The sequence below is a fragment of the Oncorhynchus gorbuscha genome, unplaced genomic scaffold (genome assembly GCF_021184085.1).
Source record: "Oncorhynchus gorbuscha isolate QuinsamMale2020 ecotype Even-year unplaced genomic scaffold, OgorEven_v1.0 Un_scaffold_1449, whole genome shotgun sequence".
NCBI classification, from domain to species: domain Eukaryota; kingdom Metazoa; phylum Chordata; class Actinopteri; order Salmoniformes; family Salmonidae; genus Oncorhynchus; species Oncorhynchus gorbuscha.
The window spans coordinates 85582-98966 of NW_025746228.1; positions in this window are offsets into that span (position 1 = coordinate 85582).

The following is a 13385-nucleotide window of genomic DNA, read 5'->3' on the forward strand; positions in this document are numbered from 1 at the left end:
TTGTAACGATTGTTGTCGGGAGAAGAAGGAGAGGACCAAGGTGCAGCGTGGTACGTGTTCATGATCTTTTAATTACACTGAACTCTAGAACAAAAATAACAAAACGGAACAAACGAAACAGTGCTGTCTCTTACAGAGACAGAGACAGAAAACAACTACCCACAAACCCTAGTGGGAAAACAGGCTGCCTAAGTATGGTTCTCAATCAGAGACAACGATCGACAGCTGCCTCTGATTGGGAACCATACCAGGCCAAACACAGAAATACAAAACCTAGAATACGCAACATAAAATGCCCACCCCAAGTCACGCCCTGACCAAACTAAAACAGAGACATAAAAAGCAACTAAGGTCAGGATGTGACAGATTGGTTGTATTAAGATGTTTTCATTGGTCAGAATGCAATGAGCAGATTGAGATTAAGAATCCGGGTTCAGTATTTATTACACAGCGGAACAGGAACACAGAGCAACATGAGGGGAGGGTTTGATTGAGGTTGATTAAGGTTTAGGATTTGGAGTTGGGGCTTGTAAAGGCCGATAGGAAGGTTAGGTTGTGGAAATGTAGAAACATAAAATTGTAGTTTAAAACTTTAGACAAACAACTGCCTATGAGACAATAGCTTGTCATTTAGTGGGTGAGACCGATAGTTTCCCCTTTTGCAGTGTGACTTCTCAAGGAAATGTATCACGTGGACAAATTATGTTGGGACTTTATTAGATGTGGAGTGAAATGAAGTGTGACATTTATCCTAACTGAGTGCAGTGAACCACTTCTACATTCTCCGATGGGGGTTCCATTTATGACACTGAAGGGGTTGGTGAACAAAGCTCCAACAGGGTATCTCATGACTCCTAACTTTAAATGAGAAGGTAGAGACTCATCAAAGAACAGTAGCATGGGATGAAGTTCATTTCTTTTCCCCATCCACTATACAGGTCAATCGACGTACACCAACCACCCCATCGATATATCTTCAGTTAAATCCTCTGCCTTTATTTCTTGTGCCACCCCAGAAATAACCAGCCGACTACCACAATCCGTAGAGGAACAAAATCCCACTCCTATATATGCTTCTTCTGCTCCAACACATTCCAGATTTTCCTGGAGATGTTAAACGGATTTCCCAAGTAGCATTGATCTAAAATACTTCACTCCGACTAAAAACGAGTCTCGTGATTACCTTTTTTCCACCACAGCTTTGCTTCTCTTGTTTACCCTTCTTCTTCGCCATGGTAACCAACTCATTCTCACTTTCTGTACTATTAGCTTCACTCGACTCGATTTTCAAACAAAACCTCAATTTCCGCCATCTCCAATTCTCTTCTGGTGGTATAAAGGCGTTGACACAATTTGAATGTGCATGAATGTGCATTTACTCACCACTTCTACATGAAAATGAAAGGGGTGTAAATAGGCAGTGGAGAGATGATTAGGGAGTGGTAACAGGTGTGGAGGGAAGGGGCGTGGCCTAGGGTAATTAGGAGCAATTGGGAGTCCTGTAGGGGTGGCATGACCCTTCACAACAAGTTGATTTTTGCCAAAGATTGTTTATTATATTGACAATATATTTTGGTGACCACTCTAATAATGGAAATGGGAGGAGGTGAGATTAGGTGTGACAATTTTAGCCAATGAGAGGGCAGATACTGTGTGTTAACAACAGATAGATAGAGGACTCATATTCATATCTGTGCCATTATAGTGGCTGTGACATCATGGGCAGTGCCATTGAGGCACTCCATTTTAGAGTAGTCAATTATATTCTTCTTCATTGGCTGATGGCTCCCAACTCATAGGAATCCCAACCTGATTTCTAGTAATTAAGGGATAAATTGAAGGTTTTGATCATTTGATTTAGCTGAAACCACTGTGTTAGTGCTGGTCTGGAATAAAAGCCTGCACTCCATGTGGATGGGCTGTCCAGAACAGGAGTTGCAGGCCCCTGATATACTATTATAAACTGTCAAATGTTATTAAGCAAAGTAAACTGTCATTATAAAACTGTTATTGTACATTTGTATTTTAGCAGGGCCTTGGGGGGATCGGATAGTAACTGCTGATCCAATACATTTTGTTCTGTAAAACGACCTGCATAGTAGTTGGCCTGAGACACTCCAGAGCCTCAGCTCACGTCAGCATTTCATTTTATATGATTCAATCTATTAAAATGTCAAAGCCACTAAAGTCTATATCTGGATTTGAAATGTCACATGCTGTGGCATGGACCTACAAAACATCCAATCTTGGCTCGGTTAATTCAGATCTTATTTTCCAGGTCACATATCTCACTATAAATCTATTACAGTGTCAGCAATGTGAGGACTTCATGGTCGACTAATAAGGTGAAAATAATGTGCTGGCCTGTATCGGATCTCTCTGTGCTCCCTCTTTCAGCATGCAGTGTAATGTCAATGGAATATTAATCTAATACATTTACAAGGATAAACACTTGGATCAAATGGGGAGTTGTTGTGTTTTTCAACAAGCTTTACAGATCTTTGGACTAACAAGTCCACAGTTATTACCCCTCTGCCTCGTGACCTTCTCCAAACATGACCATGTTCCAGAACTGGGTGTCAGAAATACATGCAGCCTAAAGTAGTTTTGGATTGCTTTATGACCCTGCCTCATAGAGATGGTATCAAACCTGCTGAGCTGTTCATTAAACTCCAAGTTGATCCCATACAGTCGATGGCAGTGTTACAGGAAGCAAACTAAATCAACAGATCATTTACAAGCCCAATATGTCCATGTTCAGAAACAGGCGAGTCAGAAATACATCCAGCTTCCACAGCAATACAGTGCCTTCAGAAAGTATTCAGACCCCTTCCCTTTTTCCACATTTTGTTACGTTACAGTCTTATTCTAAAATGAATCAAATCAAGTAAATTCCTCATCAATCTACACACAATATCCCATAATGACAAAGTGGAAACAGGTTTTGTGAAATTTTACCAAATGTATTAAAAATAATACCCTATTTACACAAGTATTCAGACCCTTTGCAATGAGACTCGAAATTGAGCTCAGATGCATCCTGTTTCCATTTATCATCCTTGAGATGTTTCTACAAATTGACTGGAGTCCACCTGTGGTAAATTTAATTGATTGAACATGATTTGGAAAGGCACACACCTGTCTATATAAGGTCTCACAGTTGACAGTGCACGTCAGAGCAACAACCAAGCCATGAGGACGAAGTAATTGTCCGTAAACCCCCGAGACAGGATTGTTTCGAGGCACAAATCTGGGGAAGGGTACCAAAAAATGCCCTCGGCATTGTAGGTCCCCAAAAACACAGTGGCCTCCAACATTCTTAAATGGATGAAGTTTGGAACCAGAAAGACTCTTCCTACAGTTGGCCGGCCTGCCAGACTGAGCAATTGGAGGAGAAGGGCCTTGGTCAGGGAGGTGACCAAGAACCTGATGGTCACTCTAACAGAGCTCTAGAGTTCCTCTGTGGAGATAAGCGAAATCCGCTTGAACTCTTAAACCACGAGAAACAAGATTCTCTGGTCTGACGAAACCGAGATTGAACTCTTTGGCCTGATTGCAAAGCGTCACGTCTGGAGGGAACTTGGCACCATTCCTACGGTGAAGCATGGTGGTGGCAGCATCAAGCTGTGGGGATGTTTTCAGTGTTAGGGACTGGGACACTGGTCAGGTTTGTATGGAAAGATGAACGGAGCAAATAATACATGTTTTTACCTTTATTTAACTCGGCAAGTCAGTTAAGAGAAATTCTTATTTTCAATGACAGCCTAGGAACAGTGGGTTAACTGCCTTGTTCAGGGGCAGAATGACAGATTTGTACCTTGTGAGCTCGGGGAGTCGATCTTGCAACCTTTCAGTTACTAGCCCAACACTTTAACCACTAGGCTACCCTGCCACCCCCAAACGTACAGAGAGATCCTTGATGAAACCTGCTCCAGAGTGCTCAGGACCTCAGACTGGGGTGAAGGTTCACCTTCCAACAGGACAGCTACCCTAAGCACACAGCCAAGATGCAGGAGTGGCTTTGGGACAAGTTTCTGAATGTCCCTGAGTGGCCCAGTCACAGCCCAGTCACAGCCCAGTCACAGCCCAGTCACACAGCCCAGTCACACAGCCCAGTCACAGCCCAGTCACAGCCCAGTCACAGCCCAGTCACACAGCCCAGTCACAGCCCAGTCACACAGCCCAGTCAAAGCCCAGTCACAGCCCAGTCACAGCCCAGTCACAGCCCAGTCACACAGCCCAGTCACAGCCCAGTCACAGCCCAGTCACAGCCCAGTCACAGCCCAGTCAAAGCCCAGTCACAGCTCAGTCACAGCCCAGTCACAGCCCAGTCACACAGCCCAGTTACAGCCCAGTCACAGCCCAGTCACAGCCCGGACATGAACCCGATCTAACATCTCTGGATGTAGAATAATAGTGAAGACATCAAAACTATGAAATAATACATATGGAATCATTTAGCAACCAAAAAAGGGTTCAACAAATATTTGAGATTCTTCAAAGGACATTTACATTTACATTTAAGTCATTTAGCAGACGCTCTAGCCACCATTTGCCTTGATTACAGCTTTGCACACGCTTGACATTCTCTCAACTAGCTTCACCTGGAATGTTTTTCCAACAGTCTTCAGAGAGTTCACACATATGCTGAGCAATTGTTGGCTGCTTTTCCTTCACACTGCGGTCCAACTCATCCCAAACTAACTAAATTGGGTTGAGGTTAGGTGATTGTGGAGGCCAGGTCATCTGATGCAGCACTGCATCACGCTCCTTCTTGGTCAAATAGCTCTTAAACAGTCTGCAGGTGTGTTGGATCATTGTCCTTTTGAAAAACAAATGATAGTCCCACTAAGTGCAACCAGATGGGACACCGTGATCTGTTTCACCTGTCTCTGTGACTGTCTCCACACCCCTCCAGGTCTCGTCCATCTTCCACAATATCCCCTGTGTAGTTATACCTGTTTTCTCTGTGTGTCTGTTGCCAGTTCGTCTTGTTTGTTCAAGTCAATCAGCATTTTGTGTCTCAGCTCCTGCTTTTCCCAGTCTCTCTTTTCTTGCCCTCCTGTTTTTGAACCTTGCTTGTCCTGACTCTGAGCCCTCCAGCCTACCGCTCTGCCTGCCCCTGACCCTACCTGCTGACATGTACCTTTGCCCCCCTCTGGATTAGTGACCTCTGCCTTACCCTGACCCTGAGCCTGCCTGCCGCCCGGTACTGTTGCCCCACCTCTGGTTTACAGACCCCTGTCTGCCTTGACCTGTCTATTGCCTGCCGCCCGGTACTGTTGCCCCACCTCTGGTTTACAGACCCCTGTCTGCCTTGACCTGTCTATTGCCTGCCGCCCGGTACTGTTGCCCCACCTCTGGTTTACAGACCCCTGTCTGCCTTGACCTGTCTATTGCCTGCCGCCCGGTACTGTTGCCCCACCTCTGGTTTACAGACCCCTGTCTGCCTTGACCTGTCTATTGGCTGCCGCCCGGTACTGTTGCCCCACCTCTGGTTTACAGACCCCTGTCTGCCTTGACCTGTCTATTGCCTGTCGCCCGGTACTGTTGCCCCACCTCTGGTCTACAGACCCCTGTCTGCCTTGACCTGTCTATTGCCTGCCGCCCGGTACTGTTGCCCCACCTCTGGTCTACAGACCCCTGTCTGCCTTGACCTGTCTATTGCCTGCCGCCCGGTACTGTTGCCCCACCTCTGGTTTACAGACCCCTGTCTGCCTTGACCTGTCTATTGCCTGCCGCCCGGTACTGTTGCCCCACCTCTGGTCTACAGACCCCTGTCTGCCTTGACCTGTCTATTGCCTGCCGCCCGGTACTGTTGCCCCACCTCTGGTTTACAGACCCCTGTCTGCCTTGACCTGTCTATTGCCTGCCGCCCGGTACTGTTGCCCCACCTCTGGTCTACAGACCCCTGTCTGCCTTGACCTGTCTATTGCCTTCCGCCCGGTACTGTTGCCCCACCTCTGGTCTACAGACCCCTGTCTGCCTTGACCTGTCTATTGCCTGCCGCCCGGTACTGTTGCCCCACCTCTGGTTTACAGACCCCTGTCTGCCTTGACCTGTCTATTGCCTGCCGCCCGGTACTGTTGCCCCACCTCTGGTTTACAGACCCCTGTCTGCCTTGACCTGTCTATTGCCTGCCGCCCGGTACTGTTGCCCCACCTCTGGTCTACAGACCCCTGTCTGCCTTGACCTGTCTATTGCCTGCCGCCCGGTACTGTTGCCCCACCTCTGGTTTACAGACCCCTGTCTGCCTTGACCTGTCTATTGCCTGCCGCCCGGTACTGTTGCCCCACCTCTGGTTTACAGACCCCTGTCTGCCTTGACCTGTCTATTGCCTGTCCCTGTTGGATTATAGTTTAATCAACGTGGTCTGCATCTGGATCTTACCTTCATACCTGATAGTAGTAGTCAAAAAATGATAAAAAGAAAAATAACAATAACGAGGTTATATAGAAGGGGTACCGGGTCAATGTGCGGTGATACAGGTTAGTCGAGGTCATTTGTACATGTAGGTATGGGTAAAGTGACTATGCACAGATAATAGACAGAGCGTAGCAGCAGTGTAAAAACAAATGGGGGGGGTGTCAATGTAAATAGTCCGGGCGGTCATTTGATGAATTGTTCAGCAGTCTTATGGCTCGGGGTTAGAAGCTGTTAAGGAGCCTTTTGGTCCTAGACTCTGGTACCGCTTGTAGTGCGGTAGCGGAGAGAACACTCTATGACTTGGTTGACTGGAGTCTTTGACAATGTTTTGGGCCTTCCTCTGACACCGCCTAGTTTAAAGGTCCTGGATGGCTGTAAGCTTGGCCCCAAGATGTACTGGGCCATACGCACTACCCTGTGTAGCGCCTTACGGTTGCCATACCAATCGGTTAGGATGCTCTCGATGGTGCCGCTGTAGAACTTTTTGAGGATCTGGGGACCCATGCCAAATCTTTTCAGTCTCCTGAGGGGTAAAAGGTGTTGTCATGCCCTGTCTTGGTATGTTTGGACCATGATAGTTTGTTGGTGATGTGGACACCAAGGAACTTGAAACTCTTGACTCGCTCCACAACAGCCCTGTCAAGGTTAAAGGGGACCTGTTCAGCCCGCCTTTTCCTGTAGTCCACGATCAGCTCACATTGAGGGAGAGGTTGTTGTCCTGGCACCACACTGCCAGGTCTCTGACCTCCTCCCTACAGGCTGTCTCATCGTTATAGGTGATCAGGCCTACCACTGTTGTGTCATCAGCAAACTTAATGATGGTGTTGGAGTCATATTTGGCCATGCAGTCATGGATGAACAGGGAGTACAAGAGGGAACGAAGCACACAATTCCGAAGGGCCCCAGTGTTAAGGATCAGTGTGGCAGATGTGTTGTTGCCTACCCTTACCACCTGGGGGCAGCCCGTCAAAAAGTCCAGGATCCAGTTGCAGAGGGAGGTGTTTAGTCCCAGGTTCCTTAGCTTAGTGATGAGCTTTGAGGGCACTATGGTGTTGAATGCTGAGCTGTAGTCAATGAACAGCATTCTCATACAGGTGTTCCTTTTGTCCAGGTGGGAAAGAGCAGTGCGGAGTGTGATTGCGATTGCGTCGTCTATTGGGACAGTATGCGAATTGGAGTGGGTCAAGGGTTTCCGGGATGATGGTGTTGATGTGAGCCATGACCAGTCTTTCACAGCACTTTATGTCTATCGACGTGAGTGCTATGGGGCGGTAATCATTTAGGCAGGTTACCTTCACTTCCTTGGGCACAGGGACTATGGTGGTCTGCTTGAAACATGTAGGTATTACAGACTCAGTCAGGGAGAGTTTGAAAATGTCAGTAAAGACACTTGCCAGTTGGTCCGCGTATGCTTTGAGTACACGTCCTGGTAATCTGTCCTGCCTCGCGGCTTTGTGAATGTTGACCTCTTTAAAGGTCTTGCTCACAATCATCCGGAACAGCTGGTGCTCTCATGCATGCTTCAATGTTGCTTGCCTCGAAGCAAGCATAAAAGGCATTTAGCCTTTTATGGTAGGCTCACGTTACTGTGCAGCTTGCGGCTGTGATTCCCCTTAGTAGTCCGTAATAGTTTTCAAGCCCAGCCACATCCGATGAGTGTCAGAGCCGATGTAGTAGGATTCAATCCTGTACTGACGCTTTGCCTGTTTGATTGTTCATCTGAGGGCGTAGCGGGATTTCTTATAACTGTCAGAATTAGTGTCCCGCACCTTGAAAGCAGCAGATCTAGCTTTTAGCTGGATGTGGATGTTGCCAGTAATCCATGGCTTCTGGTTGGAATATGTACGTACGGTGACTGTGGGGACGACAAATTATTGATGAAGCCGGTGACTGAGGTGATATACTTCTCAATGCCATTGAATGAATCCCGGAACCTATTCCAGTCTGTGCTAGCAAAACAGTCCTGTAGCATATCATCCGCGTCATCTGACCACTTCCGTATCGAGCGAGTCACTGGTACTTCCTGCTTTAGTTTTGCTTGTAAGCAGGAATCAGGAGGATATAATATGGTCAGATATACCAAATGGAGGTCGAGAGAGAGCTTTGTATGCGTCTCAGTGTGTGGAGTGAAGGTGGTCTAGAGTTTTTTTCCTCTGGTTGCACATGTGACACACTGGTAGAAATGAGTTAAAACAGATTTAAGTTTGCCTGCATTAAAGTCCCCGGCCACTAGGAGCGCCGCTTCTGGATGAGCATTTTCTTGTTTGCTTATGGCCTTATACAGCATGTTGAGTGCGGTGTTAGTGCCAGCATCGGTTTGTGGTGGTAGATAGATGTCTACGAATAATGGTGTGGTCTACAGCTTACCATGAGGTGCTCTACCTCAGGCGAGCAATACCTCAAGACTTCTTTAATATTAGACATTGCGCACCAGCTGTTATTGACAAATAGACACACACCCCCGCCCCTCGTCTTAGACGTAGCTCTCTGTCCTGCCGATGCACAGTAAACCGAGCCAGTTCTATATTATCCGTGTCGTCGTTCAGCCATGACTCGGTGAAACATGATATGTGACCGACCTGCTCAAATCGGTCTTATGAAGCGACATCTGAAATTGTGTTTTTTACATTGGATAAAAGTAGATATTCAGAGCTACAAAATGGTATACCATACACCACATTGTTTTTAGGAACAATGGGACAGTAATTCTGCTTTCAATGTTGATTAACTTGTAATCTCACTTTTGTGAAAATGGCCTTTGAATGTTTTGGTACCTACTGGAGAGCTCTCCTTTGTCTACACCCATTCAGCATTGTTCACACCCTCTTAAGCCAGCCCCACCCACCTGTTTAAGATTTCACATGTGAGGTCTTGTGCTAAACAGTGATTAGTGTAGTAAAGATTAAGACTAAAAGTGGTAAAAGTAGTAGCCTACAATAAGGAAAAATTCCAGGTAAACAGAAAGTGTCCAGATAAAAACATTTGATAAATATTAAATGAAGCTTACCCAGACACACTTGTCTAAATTGATGTGAAAGAAATGCTATAACCCCCCAGCAACATCTTGCCAAGTGGATGGGTCTCTATAGAAGGTGTAAATGGTACAGCCAAATGGTTACTTGCATAGTAGCAATATCAGAAATTGAGAGTGTCAATATAAATAAAACAATATACAGTATGTACAAGAACAATATCGATAACAATATCAGTGATAGATGAGGTAGTTATATGCATACAATCAGTGGTTAAGTGGCTGAGCAGCAGGACAGTGTTAGGAGAGTCATGTGAATAGAGGCACTGCAGATAGTGCTGATGACTGGTCCGTCCGAACCACACAATAACAAGGGAATCTATATTTGACTAAACTCCCTGATCTTCTCAAAAACATAAGTTTGTCTAGCTGTGTCCAGTCCAAGTGGTGCTCGTACAGGCAGACCATCTATGGGAGGAAGGATGTTAGCGTTGCGCAGCAAATGAAAGCTGGTCCTGACTAGGTCCCAACGCTCCTTGGTGACAATAACACCAGGCTCCAGAGCATCAAAGCTGTAAAACAGGAAATAACAAAACATAATGTAGAAGACATTACAACCTTCCACAACGTCAATTCACCTCCCAAGTTTAGTTAAGAAGAATAACCTCATACAATGCAATGAAAATAATATTCACCTGAAGTGCTGCTACTGCTTGAACTGTGGCAGCGGCCTGAAGTACAGAGTCAGGTGTTGTTGCCAGCCGTAGCTTTCCACCAGCACCCTACCATCCTCCAGTCCAACCAGGATGTTGATCCCTGTCACAGTGCTGTCCTTCACAACACCAGAATGATTATTTATCCTGTATTTATCCTAATTATCATAGTTACACTTTGTAGTCAATTTTGACACTAGAGTAAATGTTCCTGGCTCATATCATGCCACACGTTTCCCAAAGGAGAAGTTGGTTTTCAAGGGCAGTCGACCGACATTTAACTGCTGCTTTGGTAATATCCTTGACGTCTATGGCAGCTGTTATATCTGGGATGACTGAAGACCTGATGATAGGAGCCTCTGCTTCATAGTTCTGCAATTTATCCCACGAACAGGGCCGTGTACCAAAAAGTCATAATATATCAAACAGTCATAATAAAAGTAAACTTTAATATTGCAATTATATAAATAATGTTGTACTCAACTTGTTGGATCAGAATCAGGGTTGTGTTCATTCGGTACAGCGTAGCAAAACATTAAGCCGGCAGCCACCAACTTCTTAAGAAGGCATTGATCAATGCTCAATGTTCATTTAAAATCTTTCTAACATCACATCTAAGCCAATATGACAACAATTTACTGTAGATGCAACTTAGAAAATCAACTTGTATGGAGACACACATCTGGATTCAATGTCGTGATAATCTCCAACATCGTGGTCTTGTTTTTGTTCTAGTTTCTTGAGGAATCACCCCAAATACCGACATACCTACATACCTACATACAGACAGTGACTTTCTAAGCAACCTTATTTCTGCTTCCATTCTATCTAACCTTCCATTCGAGCTAACCTTCCATTCTAGCTAACCTTCCATTCTAGCTAACCTTCCTTTCTAGCTCACTTTCCATTCTAGCTAACCTTCCTTTCTATCTAACCTTCCATTCTAGCTAACCTTCCATTCTAGCTAACCTTCCTTTCTAGCTAACCTTCCATTCTATCTAACCTTCCATTCTAGCTAACCTTCCTTTCTAGCTAACCTTCCATTCTAGCTAACCTTCCATTCTAGCTAACCTTCCTTTCTAGCTAACCTTCCATTCTAGCTAACCTTCCTTTCTATCTAACCTTCCATTCTAGTTAACCTTCCATTCTATCTAACCTTCCATTCTAGCTAACCTTCCATTCTAGCTAACCTTCCTTTCTAGCTAACCTTCCATTCTAGCTAACTTTCCTTTCTAGCTAAACTTCCATTCTATCTAACCTTCCATTCTATCTAACCTTCCATTCTAGCTAACCTTCCTTTCTAGCTAACCTTCATTTCTAGCTAACCTTCCATTCTATCTAACCTTCCTTTCTATCTAACCTTCCATTCTATCTAACCTTCCTTTCTAGCTAACCTTCCATTCTAGCTAACCTTCCTTTCTAGCTAACCTTCCATTCTATCTAACCTTCCTTTCTAGCTAACCTTCCATTCTATCTAACCTACCATTCTAGTTAACCTTCCATTCTAGCTAAACTTCCTTTCTAGCTAACCTTCCATTCTAGCTAACCTTCCTTTCTAGCTAACCTTCCTTTCTAGATAATTTTCCTTTCTAGCTAACCTTCCTTTCTCAAAAATGCTTCCTCTTCTTTCAGAACTTATTCAACACTAAATATGTTCAAAACCACAACATGGAAGTGACATCAGTGTGGGACCAATGTGTCTGACACTTGCCCTCACACTCCATGGCCCGAGGCCGGACATTTCTCTCTAGGTCACATAGGATCACGATTCCAGAGTCTCTTATTGGTTGCAGTGCATCAAGCAATAGTTGTGTGCCACGTCAGATTGCTATACCATATGATGTAGTCAGCCGATATGTTAATAAACATAAAATCTGAGATCTAGCATGCATCTTCAATGTAGTCAGCATGGGTTTCAGAAACACAGATTTCACAAAACCTGCAACTGAAGTAATCGAACAGAGTAGGTAACTGCTCACTGCTCCATGACTGCCTTCTGACACCATGTATCTAGTCTGTGTTGGCTGACTGTTGGGCCTTCATTCCAACCTCTCCCACCACTGTGGGTTCTATTTATATCCCAGCTCATAAAACTGTGAAGCCTCCGCTCTGCTGATGAAGTGATCGAGCCTCTAAATCAATGCAATTTGAACCCTCTGGTAAACCTGGATAAGTGTAACATTACCGAATACATTAAAATACTTTTTCCTAATCGGGTAGACTTGGTATTGCTTGTGTAGCAGATGGGGAGCTGAAACTCAGGCCTCAGCCTGCAGTGTCTCCACTTGTGCTGCTGAACTGTTAGCTTTTTTGGTGGTGCGACTGGTCAAGACTCTTCAGGAGGTCATGTGTTTGTGAGATAGAGGTCATGTGTTTGTGAGATAGAGGTCCTGAGTTTGAGCCTCGGTATGTTCCGATTAAGGAGGAAGTGGTGATCGCTAAGCAAGCAGCATGACGTCCTTTAAACCTGGTTCAAGTGAACATTGACAGCACAATTAATACAAATTTTCTGTTGCACAAGTTAATCTTATCCCCACACACAGTGAGTTTGTCACGGTTTTCTAATGGTGAAGGAGAGTCGGACCAAACTGCAGCGCGTATATTGTGATCCATGTTTATTTACACAACGTAACACAAATCCAAAACACAAACTCTACAAAACAATAAACATAGTGAAAACCGAAACAGCCTTAACTGGTGCAAACTAACAGACTAAGGACATCAAGACACTCAGAACAATCACCCACGACAAACTCAAAGAATATGGCTGCCTAAATATGGTTCCCAATCAGAGACAACGATAAGCACCTGCCTCTGATTGAGAACCACTCCAGACAGCCATAGACTTTGCTAGATAACCCCACTAGCTACAATTCCAAATACATACACACCAAAACCCCAAGACAAAAAACACACCACAATACAAAAACTCCATGCCACACCCTGGCCTGACCCAATACATGAAGAAAAACACAAAATACTTAGACCAGGGCGTGACAGAGTTAGACGGTTGGGGAAACAAAGAAATATCCAAGGGCCGAAAGTTGTAGAATAATAGAACTTGGTCGCATCTTCAGGTCACCAAGTCTCCAAATCTACAATTAGACGCCACGTCCATGCCAATAGGCTCTTTGGAAGGGTTGCCAGGAGAAATGAAATGCTGTTTGGCCACGCCCACCAGTAGTGGGTTTGGTGTTGAAAGAAAGATGCATATGCAGAACAGAACCTCACACCTACTGTTCAATGTGGTAGTGGATCTTTGTTATGGGGTTGTT